Below are 27396 nucleotides of genomic sequence, written 5' to 3' on the forward strand. Positions count from 1 at the left end.
CGCACAATACATGCTCGCCCTTTCAGCCATGGAGGCGTGATATTATGTGACGGTCAATCTCACTATTTGTTGGTAAAAGAGTAGCCTACGAGTTGGTGGTGGTTAGGTGATTCCAACTAACTGACAGGTATGATAAAATTTACAAAACTGAGAAACATCTTGCCTAATTTTTATGTCACATGTCTTGTTAATATCTAGATGACATATCATGGGTAGTTCTTGGGCAACTCTCAATATTTCAGAATAATATGCTTTTGGAACAACAATTTGATAAATTACAGTCAAGTCCTCTGAAGCTAGTATATTTGGTGGTCTCCATTGTCTCATGAGTATATCATTTTTGAAAAAGTAACCATTGAGAACTTTCTCCAGTTTATCTTTTTGGAGTGCATATTTAAACAGTAGAAATTTGATAATCATTTTTCTGTTCGGCGATCAGTTTATTGGAGCAAACGGAACTTAACCAGATGAACTAAATCCATCACGTCCATTATTGTCACTCACTGAAGAATTGGTAGTAAGACAAGATCCATGTTGAATCCAAAATTTTCAAAGACAAATCTATAATGTCATCCTATGAACACATTGCTGTCATTTTTTAGCTCAATTACTTATCCTGAACTCGAGTCACAACACACGAGAAAACATATTTGTATTCTCCTCAAACATAATATCATTCTTAGATGAAACACTGATCGGTTTGCTAACCATTCTCAGTTTGGCAGCAACTTTTCGCCAGGCAAAGTGTTTCCCAACAATAATAATACACCCTTAATTTTCAGTGAAGGTCTTACTCCAATTACAATCGGCCCCGAAATTAGATCTGATGCTAAATAAATGTTAAGATGAGGAACATTAACAAAATCAGCCTCAATACCCTAAGGAATAACAGACTCGTTTGTGGCGTAACTCGAATCTGAAGGCAGTATGCCTTCGAACAACAATGAATGAGTCGTTCCAGTATCATATAGAGTACGTATGAATATGGAGTTAGTAATGTCATTTGTCAAAGACACAGAACCAACAGACACAAAAGGTCTAAATTCCTCCCTAACTACACCAGTTTTCTTCGTCAGTGGCCAAACCAACAGCATAGGATGATCTGGTGAAACTACGTCCATATGTATACACAAACGCACTAGGTGTTGTTGTTGTTGTTTTTTTTTTCAAACACCCACAATCGGAGTTAACAAGACAAGGTCTTTTACAAAAATGGCAGACAGGGCTTAATGATTCTGATAAAATTTTATCCTGACTATCAGATGATATGAAACAAAAGGAGCAGAATTTTTAGAAGAATCCTCAACTTTAGTAGATTGATTGAACAAGTAGAGCTTTTTGCTGAGGTGGTAGAAATTTTTTTTATAAAAAGTAGCCTTATGTGATAAAGTGTAATAATCAGAAAGAGTAGCTGCTTCTTGCAGTGTTTCAACTTTCTTTTCATCCAAATAAGTTTTGAGGTTGTCATTTGTACAACATTTAAATTCCTCATTTTAAACAACATTGTCTTAACTTGTCGAAACTCTTTCCAATATGCATAGAATTACACCATCCATTAAAATAAGCCTCTTTTTGTGGACAAATTATATACAATTTTTTTGGTTATCTAGCTTGTGATAAACTCGAAACTTTTGGCGGTAATCGTCTGGTATTAGCTCGTATACTTTGAGAAGAGTCGCTTTTAATCTTCTCACATTCCATACAATTTTCTAGAGAAAGAGCAGCATAAGCTTCTTGTTCTTTATTAGTTAAAACACAATTTTTCGATGAACCATTCCATGGCTTGGGCAACTTGCTAAAAATGTTTGAAATATTTATTAACTTCATTTTCATTAAATGATGATAGTTTAATATACCAATTGAGTTCAAAGCTGTAATTTTGTCTTGGTTAATGGAAGTTAAGCCTACTTTCCATTTCTTTCAGCCTAATTTCTTTCTCGGCTTTGAAATAAACTTGTTCGGCACGGAGACGTTTATTTCTTTTTATCAGCTACTAGACGAGTTCGTCTTTCTGGGCTTCAATACGTGTTTGTTTTTTGACAGGTTAAATACAGGCTTGCTCAAGCTCAATTTGGTCTAATTTTAACTGAATTTCTGACTTATCTTTATCACTCAACTTTAAGAGGCTAGTGAAGGCACTAGAGTATTCCTCTAACACTTACTCAGACTATAAATCATCATCGACTAGCATTTCAATAATAAGCTTTATAGTTCATTTTTTTATTGATTTCTAAACCTATACTTTTAAAACTTTGGCAATTTCAAGCAATTTACTGTTGTTATATCTTTCTATTTGTTTGGGGGAGGGTGATTAAAAAGCCATGATAATCAGACATGATAAAATCTTGTTGACACTAATAAACATAAATTAAATTGCGCATATAGCCCTCGAGTAGCTTTGCGCAAAATTAAAAACAAACAAACAAATAATAAATTAAATTAATATTTGGATTTGAATTTAGAATGAATTTTCTCTTTAATTCAGATCTCGGACACGAGCCCTCAGTTTATTATTTTACATATTATAACTGATCTCGAACGAGTTTCCGATTTATTATGTTATGCATTACGATTTCAAATATCCTGAAACCAAGTTAACTTATAATTCAAATTTTGGAATTAATTAAATGACGATATGTATCAAATCTATTATGTTTGCCAACAAGATTGACACAATTTTCTTTCTTAACACAAATATATTTTAATATATAAACAACAACACAATTTATAATAATAGTTGTTACAAATAATGGTTCATATACAAGTGTTTTACAAACAATACTGAATCTTCTATCTGGTCCGGTACTTAATCTTTTATCTATGGTTTATGGAGAACGAATTAATTCTATGCTGATACACAGATACACACACTTCTCTTGAAGGGAAAGCTAGCTAGCTCTGTTCTTGACTGACCTCACGGTTTACAACTTTAGTGAATAGGGGGAGAATTTCGCAATACTTATTTAACAATATGAGTTTACATGCATTGCTAAATATATATTAAATTGAAACAAATGTAAATATGAAAATAATTATATAATATTAAGTCCGTTACAAACTTTTGTGTTACTGTTTTAGTAACTTATTACTAAGATATAGAAGTTATATAGCCTATTATAATATTTTACAGGAGAGTAGTTCTATTATATTACTGCAATATTTTTATTATACCTATCTATCTAATAGTTTACTTAACTCTGTACACCGTAAATAAAGGATTACATTTTCCTTGTAAGTTTTTCAAAATGTTTCCGAAAGCATCATATGAATCATTTGATTTAAATTTGGATACACATGTGACTACGGTTGTGATTTCAGAAGTCCTAGTGTAAAAAACTAATAACACTTACATCTGTAGTGTGGTGTTTTAGTTTACAATGATTTTGTATATTTCACAATATTAAACATCTCATACCCTTGAAATAGTCCGTGTTTCATATCTCTACTGTTACAATGATGCTAAGAGTTTCGTTTCAAACAAATAGTTTCATTGTTACAGTTCAGGGTTCTAAGACGTAAGTTTGTTACTGAGTGACTGAAAGTGTATCTTAAAATGTACGTTTGTTACTAATCGAGTACAAGTGTGTACCAACACGTAAGCTTGTAAACAAATAACTGAGGAGTGTTCTAACACATAACGTTTTCGTGATTTGTAATGGATTTACTAACGAAAATTTATTGTAATATCAATGTTTACTTTAGTTAAATATATATTTCCAAATGCATGTAATATTGTTAAATGTGTATTGTGAAAGTCTCGCTATTCTCTAAATTTGTAAAAGATTATCATGTGCAAGACCCAACAATGTACTATGTGTGTAAGTAAAGTATTATTGCCAACTGAACTGGCCCAGCATGACTAGGTGGGTTAAGGACTCCTAATCCGAGGGTCACGGGTTCGAATACCGGTCGCACTAACGATGCTTGCCCTTTCAGCCGTGAGGGCGTTATAATATGACGGTCAATTCCGCTATTCGTTGGTAAAAGAGTAGCCAAAGAGTTAGCTGTGGGTTATGATGATTAGCTGCCTTCCTTCTAATTTTACACTGCCAAATTAGAAACGGCTAGTGCTGATAGACCTTGAGTAGCTTTGCGTGAAATTCCAAACAAACAAACAAGCCAACTGAACTTTCGAGAACTTCGCCCGAGAGTTCATAAACTGACGAGCGAAAAGGCAGTTTAATATTCTTAATTTGTTAATATTAGTAATCTATAAACCTTCAAAGCTATAACTGTGATAAACGCTTATTAATCCGAAAATTACAAATATTTGACCAGGAATTTCTTCGAACATTACAAACCATTCAACTTCAGAAAATTAATTTTTAACGTTAATACTTCTATGAAGACACTGTATAACTTCTGCTGTGGAAAACTCACTTGATACCAGCCAAGAATAAAGCTAGCTAGCTCTCCCGTCAAGTGAATTGTGCCTGTGTTTCAACAGAGAATTAGTTCACTCGTAGAAACCGTTAATAATATATATATATTTCCAGACCAAATAGAAGATTCAGTATTATTTCTAACTTTTTTAAAACTTTTGTATATAAATCATTATTTGTAATAACTATTTATAATACCCTTTATTATAAGTTATATTATTATTTCTTTAATAAAATACACTTGTGTTAAGAATGGAAATTGTGTGAATCTATCTTGTTGGCAAATATCATAAATTTGATACGTATCAACATTTAATTAACTTCTAAATTTGAATTAAAACTTTATGCTACTTGAAATCGTAGTACGTAACCTAATAAATATGAAACTTGTCCGATATAAATTATAATAATAACAATATACATATATAACAGATCTCTCTTCAATAAAAGAAATGTGTTATTGATGTAGAATTGTGTAATCTGGTTGTTTGAATTTTGTTGCATTAATTAAAGAATAACCAAACATTTGGAGAGAGCAAGTGGGAGACGAAGCAGGACATCATATACTTATTTGTAATTTTAACATTACTTGTTATTCCCTCCCAAATCATAGCATACTAAATTACTTTGAGCTAGTGATGGGTTTCAAAAAGTACTTTGTATTAGTTTTGAAGCCCCAATATACTCACAAACCTTGGAAAGGTCAAGTATACAGGAAACACAAAATCCCATAAAAGTTACTGCGCATGAAAACGTGTTTTACTGTTATAAACATTACATTTGCTCTATGTGTAGAATTGAATTGAAGAGCAAGTGAAGAGTAAAGGATAAAGAACAGCATCGCTACTGATTTTTAAAACATAATGATCGGAACCAATGAATCGATTCAACGCAAAACGGAGGAAGACGAAAATAGCCCACTCTATAACAGAAGTTTTAAAACATTTTAAACATGACGATAGATTAGTACTTTAAATATACAGAAAGTTAGAGAACTCAGTCTTCTTAAACCTTACAATGTTAGCAGAGAATACAACTAGATCCAGCATTTCTATTGATAGAGTTAAAATACAAGTAATATTTACAAAATTTTAACATACCTTTCAGTGGTGTTGGAGGCAAAGAGAAGGGGGTACTTTTCAATATGAACCAATAAAAGCAAAGCTAGGGAAATGAAACTATTTTTAGAAAAATAAAAATAATGTATAAAACGTAATCCATAATCCAAGTACTTTCAAGAATTTAAGCAATCCCTAGGCCTCAGCCGTATTGGGTATGCTTTTGGTACACGTTCTCTCGGTAAAATAAGCCTTCCACTTTCTAATATCAATTCCTACACCTCTGCTGTTGTAAAATTTTTATGAGATGTTTAAATCTAAAATATGTGATAGTAACAAAAATGAATACAGTCTTTTGACTAACATGAAATAAGTGTAAACATTTTTTATAATTTAATCTTATTTGCCGTATAGATAGAAGAAAAGTGTAATCTTAACAAAAATGCGCTTTTTAAAAAAGTTATGCCTTTTAGTTATTTAACTAACAAGGCACAGGTTTTGTGATTCAAAACCATTTGACTCTTAAAGTGATGTTAACTCAATTTATAATAACCTAGGAAAGCGAAAGATATACTTCATATCAGTGTCAGTGGATGACGGTTTGAATATAAATGTAAGAAATTAGATTAAGACAAAGCTATGTAAAAATTCGAAACTTGGAATCGCTGAATTAGATTCTGTATAATTTGATGCAAACAAAAGCAACTCTTTTAACTTATAAAATTCTTAACAGTAGTTCCCATTTTATACTGAAATGTGCGAGATATTATGGTTGCTTCTTTGGTGCCATCTAGTAGTCATAACTAATACTTATTTAATTGTTTGAAAATTAAATTATTTTCTTTCCGCTGAATGGAATATCTCTCCTCCTCTTCTAACAAGTATACTTATGAACAAATGATATAATTATTGTAATAACATATTCGTCTTATCATGATCTTTATACGCGTACCTTAGAAGGTATTGCTTCTTTCATGTAGAATAGCAGGAAATTTATAAAGGAGATCAATCCTTTATAGGTCGTGATGACGAAAAACCCACTTGAAGTAAAAATGTATCTCAAGGCAGTTGGTTTATGGGTGTTAAAACTTTTATTAAAATAAAGTATAAAACAATGTTTCTACCTTCTTAGGTCATCTTCAGATTGACAAAGAGAGTTTGCAACTGATCGTTGCCAAGCACGTGTTACGGATGAGCGTGTGAACGGGTACGTGCTTGTAGGGGCGTTGCAGTATATGTTCCTTTATATTGGTTCCAATTGTTACATAAGTTGGACTTCTTTGATGTAGCGTTTGTTTATGTTTGTTTCCCTACTTAATATTTGGTGTTTTCTATAGTTATGTTGTGTTTATTTGGTTTGCAGTGTTCAAAAACGTGTGAAAGTGTTTTTTGTGAGTTCTTCGAATCTGGTTTCCATTTTTCTGCTTTTTTTTTTTTTCAAAAAGAAGTTGTTGCAGTAGTTGCATTATGTTTTGTAAATAATGTTGTTGTTGTGTTTGACGGCCCGGCATGGCCAGATGGGTTAAGGCGTAACCTGAGGGTTTCGGATTCGCATCCCCGTCGTACCAAACATGCTCCCCTTTTCAGCCGTGGGGACGTTATAATGTCGCGGCTAATCCCATTATTCCTTGGTAAAAGAGTAGCCCAAGAGTTGGCGGTGGGTGGTGATGACCAACTGCCTTCCCTCTAGTCTTACACTGCTAAATTAGGGACGGCTACCGCAGATAGCCCTCGAGTAGCTTTGCGCGAAATTCAGAAAGAAACAAACAATCTTGTTGTGTTTGTCAGTGTAGTTTTTATATGGACTTTAGTTTTGTACCTGCTTTTTGAATAAATTTGGTGTTTACTGGAATGTTGTGTTTTGTTATAAATTGTTTCTAAATGTTGGTTAATTTTTCGTTGATATCGGGAACATATGGTATGCAGCAGTACAAGGTTTTGTAATTTGCTGTTTCTTGGGATTTATTATTGTTTGTTTGTTGTTGACCGTGTTGAGGATCCAGGTGAGTGTGTGTGTGTGTATATAATTTTGTCAAGATTTTTTTGAGAAAATTTGTTGATGCTGACAGAATGTTGTTTTAGTTTGTTGATTTCATTGTTAATTTTATCAGGTGAGCATAGTTTTCTGACTGTGTTTATTTGGTTTATTAATACATTGAGTTTTTGTTTTGCTTCTTGTGCTGAGCCCCAGGGAATGTATAGTTCAGTATGGGTTATTTTTCTGTGAATTTCTATTTTAATTGTATATCGGTTCTTGTGATCTTGAGATTGGAAAATGCTGTTTGGTTGGTTTATCGTGTTTACCAAACATTACAAACTAGCAAATCAGATATATATAAAATCTGTTTAAGAAGCTCTCTCATAGTTTACATTATAAGTTAACTATCTCTGATCTCAACATGTTTGTCACAAAGTTTCAAACTTTCAGATATGGTTCAAATAGCAGTATTTGTTATCTTTTTAAACAACTGCATATAAACTCCAAGACATTATATTCTTATTAAATAATGAATATGTTGAGAGCATATGGAATGAGAATATTGGTTATGATTGATCTGAATCTGTGTTTCTAATACAAACAGTTTTCAAGTATTAAGTACTCGCGAAATGAACTCTTCTATTATTAAATAAAATGTGTGTTATTCTAATAGCTAAGCCACATAAGGCTAGCTGCTGTATCTACCAAGGGAAATATAAACCCTGATTTTAACATCATAAATCCGAAGATTTACCGCTGTCCTGCCCCGGCATGACCGAGCGTATTAAGGCGTTCGACTCGTAATCCGAGGGTCGCGGTTCCAATCCCCGTCGCACCAAACAAACTCTCCCTTTCAGCCGTGGGAAAGTTATAATGTGACGGTCAATCCCACTATTCATTGGTAAAAGAGTAGCCCAAGAGTTGCGGTGTGTGGTGGTGACTAGCTGCCTTCCCTCTAGTCTTACACTACTAAATTAGGGGCGGCTAACGCAGGTAGCCCTTGAGTAGCTTTGCGCGAAATTCAAAAACAAAAAAAAAACAATACTTCACACTTAAACTCACATCATAGATATGTCAACCTACTAACACATATATGTATATATCACGTTGCATCGACCTGCTACATTAAAGTTATGTGTAGGTTTGTCATAATGATGGCGATTTATCGTATTTATGTTTCACTCTAGGGAATTTGTTACATAATTGCGTTCACAGTTTTTAAGACTTTTGCTAATAAAAACTGACTCCATAGGACAATGGTAGTATACTAAGATAAACTGAGTAACTGACAAAATGAAAACGAAATAATAACATTTTTATTCGTGATTGCAATTTTAGCTTTTATTCATCTTTGCTTATTTGCTATAAAAATCCACAAAGTTACGGGTTGTACAACAGCATTGCTAGATACCTGGGGCTCCATCCCCCGTGGCACAAGAGTATTTCTGCAAACTCACAATGCTGGAATTTGGTTTCGATAGCCGTGTTGCGAGAGTACAGATAGCCCACTGTGTTTCTTTGTGCTTGACTTCAAACAAACAAACACGACACCTAGTGAACACAAATGTGTAATTTACACGAGTATTATATATTTTTTTGGTTTTTTTTCGTTAATTTTACTTTTTTCTCGCCCCTATCCCGTTTTATCATACTTTATCTTTTCTCTTCTTTCAGATCTAACGTGGCGTAGTGACCTAGGCGCTCGACCCCTGTCAACTGGTTGTGAGTTCGAATTTATTCATTTAACATATCACTCTATCATTTTTTTTTTTTTTGGTTGGTTTGTTTTGTATTTTTCGCAAAACTACATGAGAGTTACCTGCACTAGCTGTCTCTAATTTAGCAGCGAAAGACTAGATGGAAGGCAGATAATCATCACCACCCACCTCCAATTCTTGGGCTACTCTTTTACCAAGGAATAGTGGGACTGAACGAACATTATAATGTATCCGGAGATGAAAAGGTGAGTATGCTTGGTGGGACAGAGATTCGAACCCTCTACCCTCAGACTGCGAGTTGAGCGCCCAATCTATTTGACCGTTGTGCTGAAAAAGAAACACACTCTCTATTTTAATTTTTTATAAATGTTTGAACCACTAAATATATTATTCAGACGTGTGTTGTACATTGTAAAAAAAATGTATTGTAAATTAAAACAAACGCTGCATAATTTTACATTATAAATTGTATTATCTAAACACAGAACTGTGTGAGCTATAGAAAATTGTATGAAAATGATCTAAAATATTCATGTTAGGGTATTATACGACAACAACAGCTGGTATATAACTGGTGGGACAAAACGTATCAGAGATACACACATTTTGACATTATTCAGGAAACACGAAACTTCCGTAAATCGATGAGTTCTGGGAAGAGGAAGGTAGCAACCGTTTCGGTCGCAAAACATTTACACATTTAAGTTTTGTACTTAACTGTGTAGAAAAAAAACAATATAATACAGATCAGCTTGGGCACCCAGAACCATAAAAAAAAAAGAGACCCGCATGGAGTTGTGACCTAGCTATGATAAACAAAGTGCCCCATCTTGCAATAGGTGAGAATCTTCAGAACACAAAGGTCAGGGGCAAACGCTGTCCTCATACTCCAAACAAAAGTACTCAACTAAAAATGAGAATCTTCGTCTGGAAAAGCGTCACTAATTACGTGTACACCCGTTGCATCCTAAATGTTATCCGCTCAATCGTGGTATATGACAAACAGCTGCAGAATGAAATTGGTATTATGACAAACTTATGAAGTCGCTTGACGTAACACCGATTTATTTTTGTGTGATCGACTGTTGAAACAGGCGCTGGGAAACTTTCGTTTCGGAACTAGATGAATTATGGAAAACTTGCAGAGAGGAGCAGTGTGCATTTAAAATGAAAGATTCCCAACGGAATCTTTTGAAAGAGAAAGTATCGTACAAAGATATTTTAGAGATTAGTTATATGGAGTTCGACAGGATCTGACGATACTGAGTTATAGTCCATAACGACGAGATGAAACTCCCAAATTTGTTTAAATTACCCAACACTGTATAACACAGCTATTTTTGTAGATATAAATATCGAACTTTCTAACTATAAAAGTAGCACGCAGTTTTCAAATGAAAAATGTTTTTTTTAAATATATTGTTTTGTTATGAAAATACACTGTTATCAAGTTAAATGTACGTTAAATGTCATTAAACGTTTTGTGCACCAGCGAACACATTTGTGTTTTGCTTAATTAGTCGAGAATAATTGTGTTGTTTTTTAGTGTTGTTTATGTTTTGAATTAAGCACAAAGCTATCTGTGCTCTGCCCACCATGGGCATCGAAACCCGGTTTTTAGCATTGTAAGTCCGCAGGCATACCGCTGAACCACTGGGGGGGGGGACTTGTTGTTCATGTAGAAGCCATTCAAATAACAGAAGTGCGTTCCACAAAACAGGAGTTGTGTTACTTTAAACACAAGTTAATGTGCTTTTTGTTGTTTTTTGCTGAAGGTATGACTTTAATTATCTTTTTATATATACGACTATGATTATATTGTATATATGTTCGTGATGGTAATTAAAGCGATGTGTTAATACTTTAATTTATGTATTTATTTAATTATTGAAAGTTTATGTGTTGTATATATTTGCGAACAGAGGTTAAGGTCAGTAGACAGGGTATCTCTACCGCTATATGGATCCTACTACTGCAGTCACGTCCAAGTCAGGACAAATCTGATAATCCTTATCAAAGTCTGCAACATTTTACTGTGTAGTGTTTTGTAAAGTTTTGTTTCGAGTTATAAATACGTTTTATTTCACCACAGACTTCGTTTTTGCTATTTGTAAAGCAGTTCTTTCTTTTTAATGTAAATATTAACTTAACTGTTTAGTTTATGCTTGCATTACATATATATATACACACATACACATGTCTATTTAAATAAAACAGAAAATTCTTCAATATTTATATTCAGGTATTTCATGTTTGTTTACAGTACAGATTCTATGTAAAGTAAAATCACCGTTTCATTGACAAAACTTACCATTAACATGTTTACACATAGAGGTAAAGTAAATAATTAATCAATAAACAGTAAATTAAATAATAATTAAAAACACTGCATTTTTTCATTGTTTGTATTTATTTTTCATTTTTTAATGAACTATTTTGGTTTAAATTTATATCTATATAAACACAGACACATAAATATACCTAATAACTTTTAATGTCGTTCTTTATATTATTTGAAACTATCTATGACAGAAGACACGTGAGTTGGTCTCATAGACTCATTATTAAAGTTCTATGTTAAAACTGAAAAGTCTAATAACTAAAACAGCGAAAATATGTATCAAAATTAATTATGATTTATCAAAATAAAATACGATTTACGAATTTAACCACTGCGTGTAGTCTTCCAGCCCGTCATATTTTTAACTTGTCATTCTTACTTCTGCTTGTCTCACTTTTCACTTAAAAAAACATTGTAACATGAAAACAAATCATTACTGTTCAAGGATGCTTATACACAAACAATTGTGGTTCCTCGAATTGAAAGTGTACGTTATTTTTACCGAAAACAAACTTATGGGTCAAAGAATGCGTTAAAAACTGATTCTGACAAAAAACTGAGTTACAAATTAATAGAAAAAGAGAAAATCCCACTTTAGTTTCGAAACTTTAGAATTGTTATTGTCAAGAGTTTATTTTAATAGAGATTGAAGAAATAAGGCGGCTATGTATTATTAGAGAGATAATCGCTAAAACTGATGTATTTATTTCGTATATTAATTTAAAGTTTGTATTCTGTTGGTACGTTATATTTCGCGTTTCTTTTACTTTCATGAATAGTTTGATAATACAGCAAAATATTTTAATTTTTAATACATGTACTTCAAATTAATTGTACGGCATTCTAAAGAACTGAAGCGTATCAAAACACCTACTAACATTCAGATAAATTACCAAAGCTTTGTTAAGTAGGTTGTGTTAACAATGCTCTTATTAATAATTCAGTCTGTGTCAATTATAATTCAGAATTGAGAAAATAGATTATGAGTAATATACACAATTGTATTTTGAAAGTAAAGACGGTAAAAAAATAATAGTTTGTCACATTTACGGAATATGGACCTAGTCCTTAGGATGTGAATGTATCTCGTTGGATCACCTTTAAATTAAAGGTTTATTAATTAGAGAATGCATATTAGTATATAGTTGAGCTTTACTTAATCTGTATATTCTTATTCAGTTTCGTATTTCCAAACATGAAAAACAAATATTTAATAAGTGTCATCTATTACAGATTTTGAAGTATTAAAGATATTTCATAAATGTAAAAAACATAATGTCAAGTTAAATAAATGTAGTTAAGTTTAAATATTTTTAACAAATGTAAAGTATGTGAATTAATCCCAGACTTCTTAAACTTCAAGACTACTACGTTTAGATTTTAAAAAATGAAGCAATAAAAAGGTTTTGGGGAGCTGGAATTGAACGGAAAGAAAGATTATAATGAAGGATCAGGGCTATAACTGTAGAGTTTCTTCTTGAGTAATGTGAATTTTGAGGTAAAGCAACAATAAATTCTGTGAACTAGCAACTAAAGAATTGCATATTTGATTAAAAGAAAGATATACTATCAAATAGATGGAATTAGTATGGGGTTTAGTTTGGCTCTTATGTTAGTAAATGTGTATATGTGTTATTATGAAAAGACTGGTTAACGGCACATCCTAAAGATATAAAAGTGTACGATACATCTTCTGTATTTGAGAATGAAGAACAGATAGAGAAATCTCTTGAATATCTAAACAAACAATAATTAATTCACTTTGGAAGATAAAAAACAAAGACTATTTCAAATCGAACCTAGAAATCTTGATAATAAAATACAGTGGGAAGTTTGAAATTGAAGTTTATTATAAAGTTACATTTTCAAGGTTTATATTTTAACTACAATACTCTCATATCAAAGAAATGTAAATAACTCTTTAACATTTTTTGCGTACAGAGCTGATAAACATACTAGTAATATCGAACTGTTAACAAAAGAAATAAATAACATTAAATGCTATTTCAATAAGAATTGTTTTCCAACGAAACTAATAACTAGAATATTCTTTAAATTATTACCTAGTTTGAGATTTCAAAAAATAAATTTGTAACGAGTGTAATCCATAATGGATATTTTAGAGAGGTATTAGAGAAATTTCGAAAATATGAAAAAGCCTACGTCAAGACTTTATGTGTATATAATAAATATAGTTTCAAAATATGTTCACTAATTATCTACTGTGGCCTAAGACTGAAGAAAACAGCATAATGTCATACTTTTCGATAGTTTGTAGGATTACGCTGTCCATGCAGTAGTAATGATAGCTCGACCCATAAACGATTTGTTTTTGAATTTCGCGCAAAGCTACACGATGACTAACTGAGCTAGCCGTCCCTAATTTAGCAGTGTAAGACTAGAGGGAAAGCAGCTAGTCATCACCACCCACTGCCAACTTTTGGGCTACATTTTTACCAACGAATAATTGGATTAATCGTCCGATTATAACGCCCTCACGGCTGAAAGGGCGAACATATTTGATGCGACTGGGATTCGAGCCCGCAACCCTTGGATTACGACTCGAGCGCCTCAACCCACCCAGCCATGCCGGGTCCACATAAGCGAAAAGATCAAAGAGTACTGTCTGACGGTCGGTACAGTCTCTAACTACCAACAGTTAGCAACAGAGCGTTACAGCCATGTTCTCCAACGTGATTTCCACCTGTAGGTAAAAATTATTTAAATAGACATTGTTTTATCCGAATAAAATTTTGTAAGAGTAATTAAATATAATAATTACTGAAATTTATGTTTATATTTACATTTATCTTTATATTTATATTTAACCAAGCAGTAATTTCTGTCATGAAGAAATATCAATGAACACCACGTATTTTAGGTTAATTTGCAGTAAAGATGATAACTAATGAAGATGCTTTCTGAGTTACCATGGGGACGGCAAGTAGAGCTATCAGAGTATAACATGCCAAAACTTTACACTTTACAAGGAAATGATGGAAGCCCAAAATTTTTCTCTTCACGCATTTTAGGCCACTTCTGTCAACTTATATCCAATGAAATATTCACCACAAGAAGAATATAAAGAATTCTACTAAGTATCATAAATATAAACTTACCTGCAATGAATGTATTGATTTTTCATTCAAATACTGTAATGAATAAAGTTGTATACGAATAAGAAGATTTCAGTTTGATTAGAAAGAAACTAGAATCTGTGTGTGTGTGTGTGTGTGTGTGTGTGTGTGTGTGTGTGCGTGTTTCGTTATAGCAAAGCCACATCGAGCTATCTGCTGAGTCCACCGAGGGGAATTTTAAAGGAGGTAGCGCAACTGAGCATCAGCTAGCTCGTGGTAGTTACCACGTTTTTTTGGTTTTTTTTCACTTCCAGTCTTGTGAACCTGTCATTCCAATATAGTTTTAATTTCCATGAAAAGAACTACTTTTGGAACTAATGAATAAATATTCCTGGTTTGAAAATATAATTAATAGGTATGTAAAGAGAAAAGACCGGAGAACTGATCTTCCTTAGAGGTAGGGCTAAATTAAGGTCGTTATTAAAATGAAAACAAACTGATTGTCTAGCTCTATTTATGCTTACATAATTTACATATTTAGTTACTAAAAACGATGATAAAATATCTTATTGATAGTATTAATTCTAAACAATTGTTACATGCATAAATTAGGGTATATAACACTTTATAATATATTCTATATATATAGATATACATACACGATATAATGTAGATAATTTGGGACTTTCCAAATCTCCCTAGCTACCATCTCCCACTGGTATCACTATCTCTACAACTTTGTTTGACGATAAGAAATCAAATTAAAGAGCCGTCAGATTTTCTTTTATCAATATATGACGTAACGTGTAATAAAAAGTATTTTATTCTGAACCGTTTAGTAAAATTAGGGGTGATTTTGCCCATTACACAAAATTAACAACTTCAAAAAATACCTCTAATACTTACAATAAAAACTAGACCATTTTGAAGTAAATACACAGATGACCTTAACCATACTTCCTACGATTTATTTTAAAAGGCTGGTGTGGAAATAGTTATTTTTTTTGTCTCTTTAATAGTGTTAAAAGTAAGGAATATGCCACTATGAAGAATGATTTATTATTTTTGAAATCCATGAATAGAGAGTGACAATAAGAAAAGGAAAATAATAAACTGTAATTGTGGGAGTAAAATTTAAATGCACTGACATTAAGAAACGAAGCTCCACCTACACACTCCTTGTCTAGACATTAGAAGTTTATTCGTTCTTCTAACTCTTTGGTGCCCTAATTTGAAATAAGACCAGGCTCATAACTTAATATCCTACTTTCTTTTGTTGTTGTTGTTCCAAGGAATCTTCAGTTATCTACTTGTAAACTACAATCTTCAAGTTGCTTAATCGCACAATATCCTTGGCCTACGATAAATATCGTAAGTCATCAAGTTTATTTTAGTGCAGCTTTGAAGAAGAAACTTGTTTTTCCATGAAAAAACATGCATTTCTTTAAATATATTTTTTCTTAATTTCATTATCGTTGGTGTAAAAGCTTATTACAGATTTAGTTAAAAATACAATGAATAAACAGAATAATTTGTTATGCATATAGTTGTTTCTTTGTTGAATTTCGTGCAAAGCTGTAGGTTGGATATCTGTGTTAGCTGTCAATAATTTAAAATTGATTGGCCACTCTAGCCGAACAAAGGGTTTGACCATGACATTAGACAACTTTGGCTGAATCCATGACCCACAGGTTGCCTTAACCACCATACCTACACAAGTATGAAAGGAATAACTCTTAAGTTAATGATAGAGAAATAGTTTGTTTGTTTGTTTGTAGTTAATCACAAAACTCCACAATCAGCTACTTGTGTTGTGCCTACCACGGGTATCTAAACCAAGTTTTTAGCGTTATAAGTTCGCAAACTTGCTGCTGTGCCACCGGTGAAGAAAAAATATAGATATGTTAAAATATAGAGCATATAGTAAAATACATAACACATCGGCTATAAATCTATATCTATATTTGTTATGATTCTTTTTAACTTATGATTATTAGCTTTCTTCTTTATATGAACCTCACATTTTTCAGCAGAAGTTATTTTTATTTATTTTCCTGTGAATGAAACGAATTTTAGGGAATTTTGTTAGTTTTTGTTGAATTTTTCTCAGTTTTATTTTTAACTGAATTTTTTTTTGTGCTTTCCGACTCACATACTGAAACTTCTGTTTAAATATACACCTTTCCAAGTACCGATAAATCGCTGAACACGTTTAATTGTGAGACATTATAATTATGACAGTTAATTCAAGTATTTGGTTACGAATAGCCACACAAATGATAGATGAAGGAGCATTTTAATGATGAGAGGTAATTCCAAAATTCGGTTAATGTTATGGGTGTGAAGCAAAGTTCCAAGTTGTCCAGTATTTATAACTAAGTGTGGAGATCAGAATCCCAAGATGTTCAATATTATTAGCTAAATAAGGAGATCAACATCTAATGCTGTTTATTTCAGTATTGATAATTATAAAAACCGTTGTTGCAGTTGATAATTTAGTAATAAATGTAAAGACCAACGTCTCAGGTTGTTTCGTACTGGGACCCGACACGGCCAAGCGTGTTAAGGCGTGCGACTCGTAATCTGAGGGTCGCGGTTTCGCATCCCCGTAGCGCCAAACATGCTCGCCCTTTCAGCCATAGGGGCGTTATAATGTGACGGTCAATCCCACTATTCATTGATAAAAGAGTAGCCCAAGAGTTGGCGGTGGGTGATGATGACTAGCTGCCTTCCCTCTAGTCTTACACTGCTAAATTAGGAACGGCTAGCGCAGATAGCCCTCAAGTAGCTTTGCGCGAAATAAAAAAAAATTGTTATTAAGCACAAAGGTACACAAAGGGCTATCTGTGCTTTGCCCACCACGGGTATCGAAACAAACAACAGTAATAAATGAACAAGGATAATATATAATAGTAGTAGTAAATTGGAGTAATAAACTAATAATAATAGTAGTTATCAGCTCTAGTATTAACAGAATTATATAGTAGTAGTAGTTTGTAGTTAAGCACAAAGAGATGCAATCTGTACTCTGCCCACCATGAGTATCGAAACCATGTTACTAGCAGTATAAATCCGCAGATATACCGCTGTGCCACTGAGGATAAACGTCTCCACTTGTTACGCACTGGTAAGTGTGGAGATCAGTATTTCAAGTTAATATTAGTGACTATATGATGAGAGTTCATCTTCTCAACACTTTTATTTTTGCATTACTAATTAATTATGAAAACTACCAGCCTGATTGTTGTTGATAAAATGTGTGTAGACAAACGTCCCAGGTTCTTCAACATTAATAACTATGAGGAAGTAGGTCGAATAAAAATCAACTTTATTTTGAATTGTTTTTACTGATAAAATCAGTCAACGTAGATAAAATAACTTATTTTCAGTTTGTAAAATTAATTTGTAATTTCTACCAAACAACATGAACATTTATTTTCCTAAGTGAAATTAATCATGATGCTTATTGGTTAATTTCTTGGGTGGGGAACAATTACTAGGAAACTATTATAAAAAAGTGTTTTCACCATAAGTGTTTGTTGTTAGATTCTTTAGGTTACAGAATGTTATTATATAGAAAACACTTTGAACCATTCGAAATGGAAAAAACAGATGGTAAGAAAACACAGTTTCTTGAGAGAGTTTTGGAATTTCAACGTCTTTAATACTTCGGTTTCGAAGTCATATTATGCAAAATCGCTGAATCAAATCCAGTCAAATAACTAACTTAATAGTCTAATTGACAATATAATTTTATTACAACAGTAAAATATAATTTAACTAGTTATATAGATGAAGATAATGTAAAACATAATATATTTAATTACTAAGTCTTTCTTGCGTTTACAATCAATTTACTGTATTTTTTACATATTTTAACACTTGTAATTATGATACCGTAATATCGTATAAACTTTTTATTTATTTCAAAGATGATCTCAGTGTAAGTATAGAATACACTTTGGAAACCATCTTAATGTTTTGTTTGTCTGTTCATCTTTTTCTTATTTAGAAATCGTAATGTTTTAATAGCTTTTTTTTAGGATGAAACCTGATCCTCAACTGAAAAAGCCTTGTGTTAAGATCAAGTGGGGCATCTGTATAATAGTTTGACACCAGTGTGACCTACGTCCAGATGTTGAGCTGTAATAAGTTAGATTCTACGTTTGTGTTACACTCACGTGATTTATTCCTGCTAGAGCGAAGCGTTCAGTACAGATCGTGAGAGAAATGTGACGGCACTGTTTGATTTCTCCTTCAACTTAGAGTGATCTCTCTGATTTCTGTAGGTTGCGTAAGAAACCCTTTCTGAAGGATGTACAGCATGTGCTAGATGATGTAACTATACAAACATAACATTATGGAGAAATAAATCACCCTTGAGAAGTGTTCTATGTTCAGAGATTTTCAACAGTTCATCCGTTTCTGGTTTAATTGAAATTAATACTTCTCTAACACAGAAATAAATATAATTACATACATGTAAAATCAACGTCGAATCACATGTTCTTGTAACGCTCTTCAGGATTTCAAACAATGTATTAAACTAAAATATTTTTTTCAACTGGAAGAGCAATTATACCACAAAATACTTATAATTTAATATTAATAATATTATAATACTTATAATAGTCGTCCCAACTATTCCACATTTAACTAAATCATTGTGAACTATCACAAGCACTTCCTTCTCATTCATAATGTTAGTAAATTCTATTAAGTTTTAAATGTTTCCATAACCTCCTTACTAGTATGTTTTATTCAATTCAAAAATGAGGACTAATCATTGAGTTTTATTTAGATAAAACTGTCGTGCATACTCTTACCTATACTACATTTGGTCAACTTATTATTGTATACTTTAACTCGAATTATCCTTTTAAAGCTAAAGATAATATTCATAAATAATATTATTAAAAGTAGCTATAAGGTCATAAAAATGAAATTACTTCTAAATAATAATCATAGATTTTTAAAATTTAAAATCATATGCTCTATTATTATACGAGCCTTGTTGTAAATCCTTGTTAATGACTATAAACAACACAATAGGAGAATTCGCAATTCTTATTGGTGAGTGTAATCAATACAATTGGCAAACTTCCTTTTCTTGTTTATTACTATAAACAATATATTAGGTTGAGGAATAATTCGTGAGCGTTTTTAAATAATTTCATTCAAGCATTACATGCAAGACTATACAATACTTCAATGCATGAACACATTACACCCAAAACATTTATTATGATACTTTATTTCATGTAATACCTAGGTATATAGTATGCATTGTTTTAAACGAAATTGCAAGAAATTAAATACGAAAAGCAGATGGTGTCGAAAATGCTCGATTTTGTCCACTTGACATTCCATTTAATGAGCTGAAAATGAAAGCAAAAATTAAAGACATATGAAAATCAAACACACCATCTATTAGAGCAAAAAATTATCTACCAAATGACATGAAATATTTTGCGAAAGCGTTTCATTTATGAATATATTTTTTAACTTGAAAAAACGCTCACGAATTATTCCTCAACCCAATAACAGAAAACTTGACCTTCTTGTTAATGACTATAATCAGTGCAACAGGAAAATTTACCATTGTTTTTGATTAATATAAAAATATAACTGGAAAGCTTACCATTGATTTTGATTACTATAATATGCAAATAATGAGGAGTTACAGATTTCTGGCGCACAAAATACTCCAGAAACTTTTAAAAGAAAACGATAATTATTAAGCAGTTATTATAAAACGGAGGTGTTTTCTACATTAAAAGAACTATATTCTAAGAAACTCATACCTTTTCTTGGAAAGATTAGGATAATCTTTTCACTATCTTGCAATGTTAGAATGCATACCTTTTCTTGGAAAGGTTAGGATAATCTTTTCACTATCTTGCAATGTTAGAATGCATACCTTTTCTTGGAAAGGTTAGGATAATCTTTTCACTATCTTGCAATGTTAGAATGCATACCTTTTCTTGGAAAGGTTAGGATAATATTTTCACTATCTTGCAATGTTAGAATGAGCACATTTTCTTGAAGCTATTTGAAATATTTATTTATTTTTTAAATGTGATATGTAAAGATTTGTATAACAGTAATTCATTTTGAGTTTTAGGCCGGTAAAAATAATTGAGATTATTAGAATGAAACTCACTCTAATATATTTTATATTTATGAGAGGTATGAAAAAAGTAACTAGAAAAAAGTAACTAGACATATTTCAAGTAAAATATTCATCTCACATCTTAATAACTAAAAAGAGAAACTAAGTGATATATAAATATCGTATAAACAGATAATGTGTAGATAGATAAAGAACACAGCTTGAGTTGTAAACATAATAATATAACTAAGTGAAATACAGAAACAAACATTAAACAGTCAGATTGACATAATTAAAGTTTTTAATACCCATACCAGCTGTCTTTAGAATATAGAAAACATTCCTGTTCATGAACTTAATAGCTTTGCAATTTATTTTATTTGTCATTACAGGTAAATAACAATGCTTATATAATAGATATTCAATAGGTAGCATATTAAAATATATTTTTAATTGGAAACATAATTTAAACCATAAAAAGGGCCAATGATTATATTTTTGGTCGTACTCACCATTACAAAAGGAAAATAATAAAACGTGTATTCATTAATTAACTAAAGTAATTTTCTCGTGTAGAAAAAGAAAGAAAATGAATGTAAACTTGATCCATTTCTGGATAATAGTGTCTCCTGTGACGTATTAAATACAAAATACTGACAGTATTTTTCTTTATCAAAAAAAAAGTTGCAAATGTTTTGATAATTTGGCTTTGTGCAAGAATCACGAAAATACGTTAATAAATGTATATGTTTGTACTAATGAAGGTGTTTGGCATTTCCACCATAAACATCATATTATACCACAGCTGGTCCGGTTAGAAATCTCATCGTTTAGGTAAAGCTGTTCTTAATTTTAAACTTTTAATAAGATGGAGGGTGAACATTTAGAAGTAACAGTCGCTTGAATGATTATTCTTTACCGAATAGCGACATTAACTACCACTTTTATACTGTTTACATAGCTGAAAGTGCAACGTGTGGTCAGAGGAACATCATGAGCTTCAACTACAGCCTCCTGTTAAATAATAGAAAAATGTTTCCAGAATATTAAAAATATTAAAAACGAATATAAAAAAATATTTGCACAATAAATAAACTTTATTAAATACAAGTTAGTTTTGATTGTAATTAAGCACAAAACTACACAAGCGGCTATTTGTGCTCTGCCCACCACAGGTATCGAAACCCGGTTTCTAGGTCCACAGACATATTGCTCTACCACTGTAGGGCGTTAGAAAGAAAGCATCACTTAAAATGTCTTATTCTAATTTTAACATTCTTTAATATTTGTTTAGGAGTGTACATGTATTTAACTAAATGTTTTAAGATTAACTGACAGAACCCTCACTCTTCATACGTAGTTAGTGCTTAAAAATATTTGAACGACAAAAAATAAAATCTTACGTAAATCAGAATAACATAGAAGTAAGCAAATATTTAAAAGTAACCTAATCAGTATTGTAAGTTTCTTAAATAAATACTCAATTTAAATCTTATTTTATCCGATACATTTATCACTCAAATACCATTCATCCGTAAGAAACGCTCAATACTAGATTCTATAAAAGTGAGATGGTAAAAGATATTATGTACCAAAGGAAGTAGACAACAGTAGCAGATTAATAACGGTATTAATAGAAGTAAACATTGGTAATAGATGGACAATAATAACGAAGTAATAAAAGTAAATAGTTCCAGTAGATGGGAAAATGTATTATACAGTAATGTAAGTAAACAACAGTAACAGATTGATAATAATATTACATAGTAATATAAATAGAAATAGAAAGGCGTAATAAAAGGAGGACGATATTATATTATAATAGAAGTAGACAGCACTAATAGATATTTGATGATCTTATGTATTAACAAAAGTAGTAATAGTGGCAGGATATTACATAGCAATAGAAGTAAACAGCGGTAATAAAGGGGCAATGATATTATATAGCAACAGAAGTAAACAGGAGTAGTAGATGGGTAATACTTATAAATAGTAATTGATTTAAATAATCATAGTAAGCGGACAAGTATATTATCTAATAACAGAAGTAACAAGCAGTAATAGAGGGGTAGGTATATTAAAAATAATAGAAGTACACAGCAGTGATTATAAGCGCTAATAAAAGTAAATAGCGATAACAGATGGGCAAGAATAGTATATAGCAAAATATATGAGAGAATGTATTACGTAGCGATACAAGTACCAGTAACAGACGCTTAAAAATTACTTAATGATTAAAGTAAACAGCAAAAGAAATGGACTAATATATTTTATTATAAGATAATTAAACAGCAGCGATAAATAATTAAGGATAGTAAATTGCAAAAGAAGAAGAATGTAGTTAAAGATAGGCAAAGATAGTAATAATGAGAAGTAATATATTAGAAAATATATTATATATTACCAGGAATAATTTGTAGTAATGAGTGGGTAATCATATTAGATACTAATAGAAGTAAATAGCAGTAATTAATGGATAAGAATATTACAAAGTAATATAAGTAGAGGGGGCGTAATAGATGGGTAAGGATAGAATATAATAATACAATTAGATAACATAAACAGGTTAATGATAATATTAGGTAGTAATAGAAGAAAACAGTAGTAATAAATGTAGTAATAGGAGTAAACTAGATTAATAGGTTGATAACAATTGTAGTAATCAGCAACAGTATTAACATAATTATACAGTAGTAGTAGTTTGTTTGTCTGTAGTTAAGCACCAAGTAACACAATGGACTATCTGTGCTCTGCCCACCATGAGTATCGAAATCTGGTTGCTAGCGTTGTTATTCTTCAGATATACATGAAAGAGTAGTAAAATATTGAAGAAGTAAACATCAATAAAAACAGACGAAGATATTAAATAACAAGATAAGTAAACAGCAATAACAACAGATTAAGATATTAACCAGTAAGAGAAGTAAACAGCAATAAAAAGAGACAAGGATATTAAGTAATGAGAAAGTAAACAGCAATAACAACAGACCAAGATATTAAGCAGTAAGAGAAGTAAACAGCAATAAAAAGAGACAAGGATATTAAGTAATAAGAGAAGTAAACAGCAATATAAACAAAGATATTAAACAGTAAGAGAAGTAAACAGCAATATAAACAAAGATATTAAACAGTAAGAGAAGTAAACAGCAATAAAAACAGAAAATATATTAAGTAATAAGAGAAGTAAACAGCAATAAAACAGACAAAGATATTAAATAATAAGAAAAGTAAACAGCAATAAAAACAGACAAAGATATTAAATAATAAGAAAAGTAAACAGCAATAAAAACAAAGATATTAAATAATAAGAGAAGTAAACAGCACTAGTGAACGTGCTTTCGTTGCTTTACCCCATCCTGCCTCTACATCAAAGGGTTCCTGCGTCTACTGAATGCTCCTTGAAAATATAACTCACAAATTATCTAAAAATTTAAGATTCGATGACATGAGTATTTTGATCATTTCCACAATCTCCCTTATAAACAAATGAAAGATATTTCATTTCATTCATTTGCTTAATAACATTATTATCGAGCTTTTTATTAAATCTTTGAGTTAAAATATTTATGGAATTCATCTCAGATATTATCAATTAACTGAAGTATAATATTTCGCCAAACCGAGATTTAATTAATTTTCAGATTAGAGTTCCATAATTTACCTTTTGTATTTAGTTTACTCATCTTACAAGTTTCGATGTATCGATGTTTTCCAATAGTACCAATTTATTTTACAACTTTCATTTATACGTTATAAATTAATGCTTACCTTTGTATGAAAGATGTTAATACCATATGTTGTTTGTCATCATTCAAGCTAAGGGCTTCCTTGTTAACTGGAACAAAATATATTTCATACTTTATACTTCTGATTAGATTATTATTTTTATAAGCATATATTTTTGATTAAATAAATATTTTTCAAATGTAATTCTAGTTTTAACAATAACTTACTTACACTCTTAGACTTATAAAATCTGTCATTTTCTTTATTTGTAAAGCATATATCTTAGTTTTAAACCCTACAAATCTAGTCAATATTTTCCATTGTATCTGTCTTTCATTCTACCTAAAACGTTTTTGTTTACTAACCCTAAGAATTATATTTTGAATAGTATAAAACATTAAAGAAATTAACATTTTATTTTTTATTTTATAGAGATCGTCGGATTTTGTCTCATAAACATAAGAATCAAAAGATTGGGGACCCGGCATGGCCAGGTAGTTAGGATGCTCATCTCGCAATCTGAGAGTCGATGGGCTCAAAATCCCCGTCACAACAAAAATGCTCAATCTTTCAGCCTTGAAGGCAGTATAATATGATGGTCAATCTCACTATTCGTTGGTAAAATGAATAGCCCAAGAGTTGGCAGTGGATGGTGATGAGTAGCTGCCTTTTCTCTAGTCTTACACTACTAAATTAGGGTCACCTAGCGAAGATAGCCCTCGCATAGCTTTGTGTGAAATTCAAAGCAAACAAACAAACTTAATGCATTGTATTTATTGATATGAATAGATACAATTCGAGCTTTCTACATATATATATATATAAAAAATGTAAATATCGTTAAATAAAATGTATACAAGAAAGAAACGTTAGTCATGGTCTTTATGAAGTGTTATATACAAGAAAGAAACGTTAGTCATGATATTTATGAAGTGTTGTATAGAAGAAAGAAACGTTAGTCATGGTCTTTATGAAGTGTTATATACAAGAAAGAAACGTTAGTCATGGTCTTTATGAAGTGTTATATACAAGAAAGAAACGTTAGTCATGGTCTTTATGAAGTGTTGTATACAAGAAAGAAACATTAGTCATGGTCTTTTTGAAGTGTTATATACAAGAAACGTTAGTCATGGTCTTTATGAAGTGTTATATACAAGAAACGTTAGTTATGGTCTTTATGAAGTGTTATATACAAGAAAGAAACGTTAGTCATGATCTTTATGAAGTGTTATATACAAGAAAGAAACGTTAGTCATGGTCTTTATGAAGTGTTATATACAAGAAAGAAACGCTTGTCATATTCCTTATGAAGTATTATATACAAGAAAGAAATGCTAGTCACAATCATTAAGAAGTATTATATACACTTATTCAAACACCGAGTGATTTCAACAAGAATTGTGTTTTATTAAAAGACAATAGTAAGAGTTTCAGATTCTAGAGTAATTTAAGAATAATTTAAATAAGAGTTGAAGCTCCCATCGCTGTAAATAACGAAAATTATTATTTAGCATTAAAATCTATGTCAGTGGGTATCACGAAACAAAATTAATAAAACATTTTAAAACATGCTTTTAAATATTACAATATGTGTAATGGAGTAACAACTGAAATGAATTATTGTTTATGTTAAACTATTTAATGATATTCTTACAAAATTTGGTATTCAGTTTGAAAATTCATGGTTTATAATCAAATTCTCTCAAATTAACAGCTTGACTTAACTGAAAATAAGTTTCAGGAAATACCAGGATTTGATTCTGATCAGGAATAGAGAAGAAAACATACAACCAGCCTCCCTAGAGGTGTAGACGACATTCACATTAATTATCATGTTTTTAATGAAGTATTATATAGTAATGAGTGTTTAATGAAGTTTTAAATTGGTTTACTCATTGTGCTCCACCATAAATTTTAATTACAATTGAAGAAACAAATTCAATATGTGCAGATATTAATACATTAGATTATATTTGTAGAACAAGAGTGAAAATTACAGATTTAAACAATGGTCCAACGAAATCGTCTTGTGTATAGATTATATAAACTACTTTTAAGCAAAAAAAAATGAATTATAATAACCATTGTTTGTTTGTGAAATGTCAAAGTTTGAGAAAGGTATTTTTGCTGATATTTTGCACTAAACAGCAGATAAAGCTTTTGAAATTTCAAAGAGTAAAGAAAAAGAGTTCATAAAAAGTAAAATGAGTAATATATTAAGAAAATCTACTATTTTAAATAAGAAACCTTAAACATAATATGAAATTGTACTTGAAAGATTTAGATTTAAAATAAATGGAAATAATTTGGGATTTAACGAGTATGTCTAATTATTAACAAATCATTATATAAACTTTTCAATGCAAACAACATTGCGACGATAGGGATATCAACGAAAATGAGAATGCTAAACATGAATTCTACATTAAAGATATGAATTATATCATTTTATATTCTAATGATTATATTTATCCAAACTTAAAACTTACAAAGCAAGACGATTCCTCAACTGGGATGTGTAAGTTAATATTCGTTAATACAGGAAATATTTTTAAAAGTTGAATTACACATCGGTAATTGATTGAATAAATTGAGTTACCCTGTCTCGCTCATCATATCATGTAAAGGACCAATAAATATCACGAGCGAATACATCATAAGTGAGTAACTGGATATGTTCGTCTATATCGTTACTTTAGAAACTACAAGTAACAAGATCCTGGTATTTGATGACAATGGACCTAAAATATTTGAAGTTTCAGATAGTAAGAATGGAACTGATAAGTTAATATCAACATGAAGCCTCTTACGATGGTGGATTCATCAAAAAATGGATTCAATTTGGATTCTTTAACAATTTCAAAAAAATATCTCAAACGGTGATGGGAAGTTTGTTTCCTCTAAAAATAAACATAATTTATATTAATATAATTAACAAAAATTATAAAGTTGTTATAAGCGATATTTTTATTGTTACTTCGCATTAAAGTGTACCCCAAACAAC

General features: G+C 31.0%; 1 long non-coding RNA gene across 24 annotated transcripts in view; it reads left to right on the forward strand.

Annotated features, from left to right (window-relative positions):
• LOC143236615 (uncharacterized) overlaps nucleotides 1-26630 on the forward strand; it is a 46159-nt gene extending 19529 nt beyond the window's left edge. For 7 of the 24 annotated variants that reach the window (XR_013019611.1, XR_013019609.1, XR_013019610.1 and 4 more), the window contains 2 exons: nucleotides 9093-9140; nucleotides 18598-18943. This is a non-coding gene — a long non-coding RNA (uncharacterized LOC143236615). Of the gene's footprint in view, nucleotides 1-9092; nucleotides 9141-11058; nucleotides 11223-13615; nucleotides 14188-14358; nucleotides 15012-18586; nucleotides 18944-24824 lie in introns of those variants that run through there. The other 17 variants (XR_013019612.1, XR_013019621.1, XR_013019622.1 and 14 more) reach the window with 15 other exon arrangements.
• The last annotated feature ends 766 nt before the right edge of the window (nucleotides 26631-27396 follow it).

Source organism: Tachypleus tridentatus, chromosome 13, assembly GCF_004210375.1.
Source record: "Tachypleus tridentatus isolate NWPU-2018 chromosome 13, ASM421037v1, whole genome shotgun sequence".
Classification (NCBI taxonomy): Eukaryota; Metazoa; Arthropoda; class Merostomata; order Xiphosura; family Limulidae; genus Tachypleus; species Tachypleus tridentatus.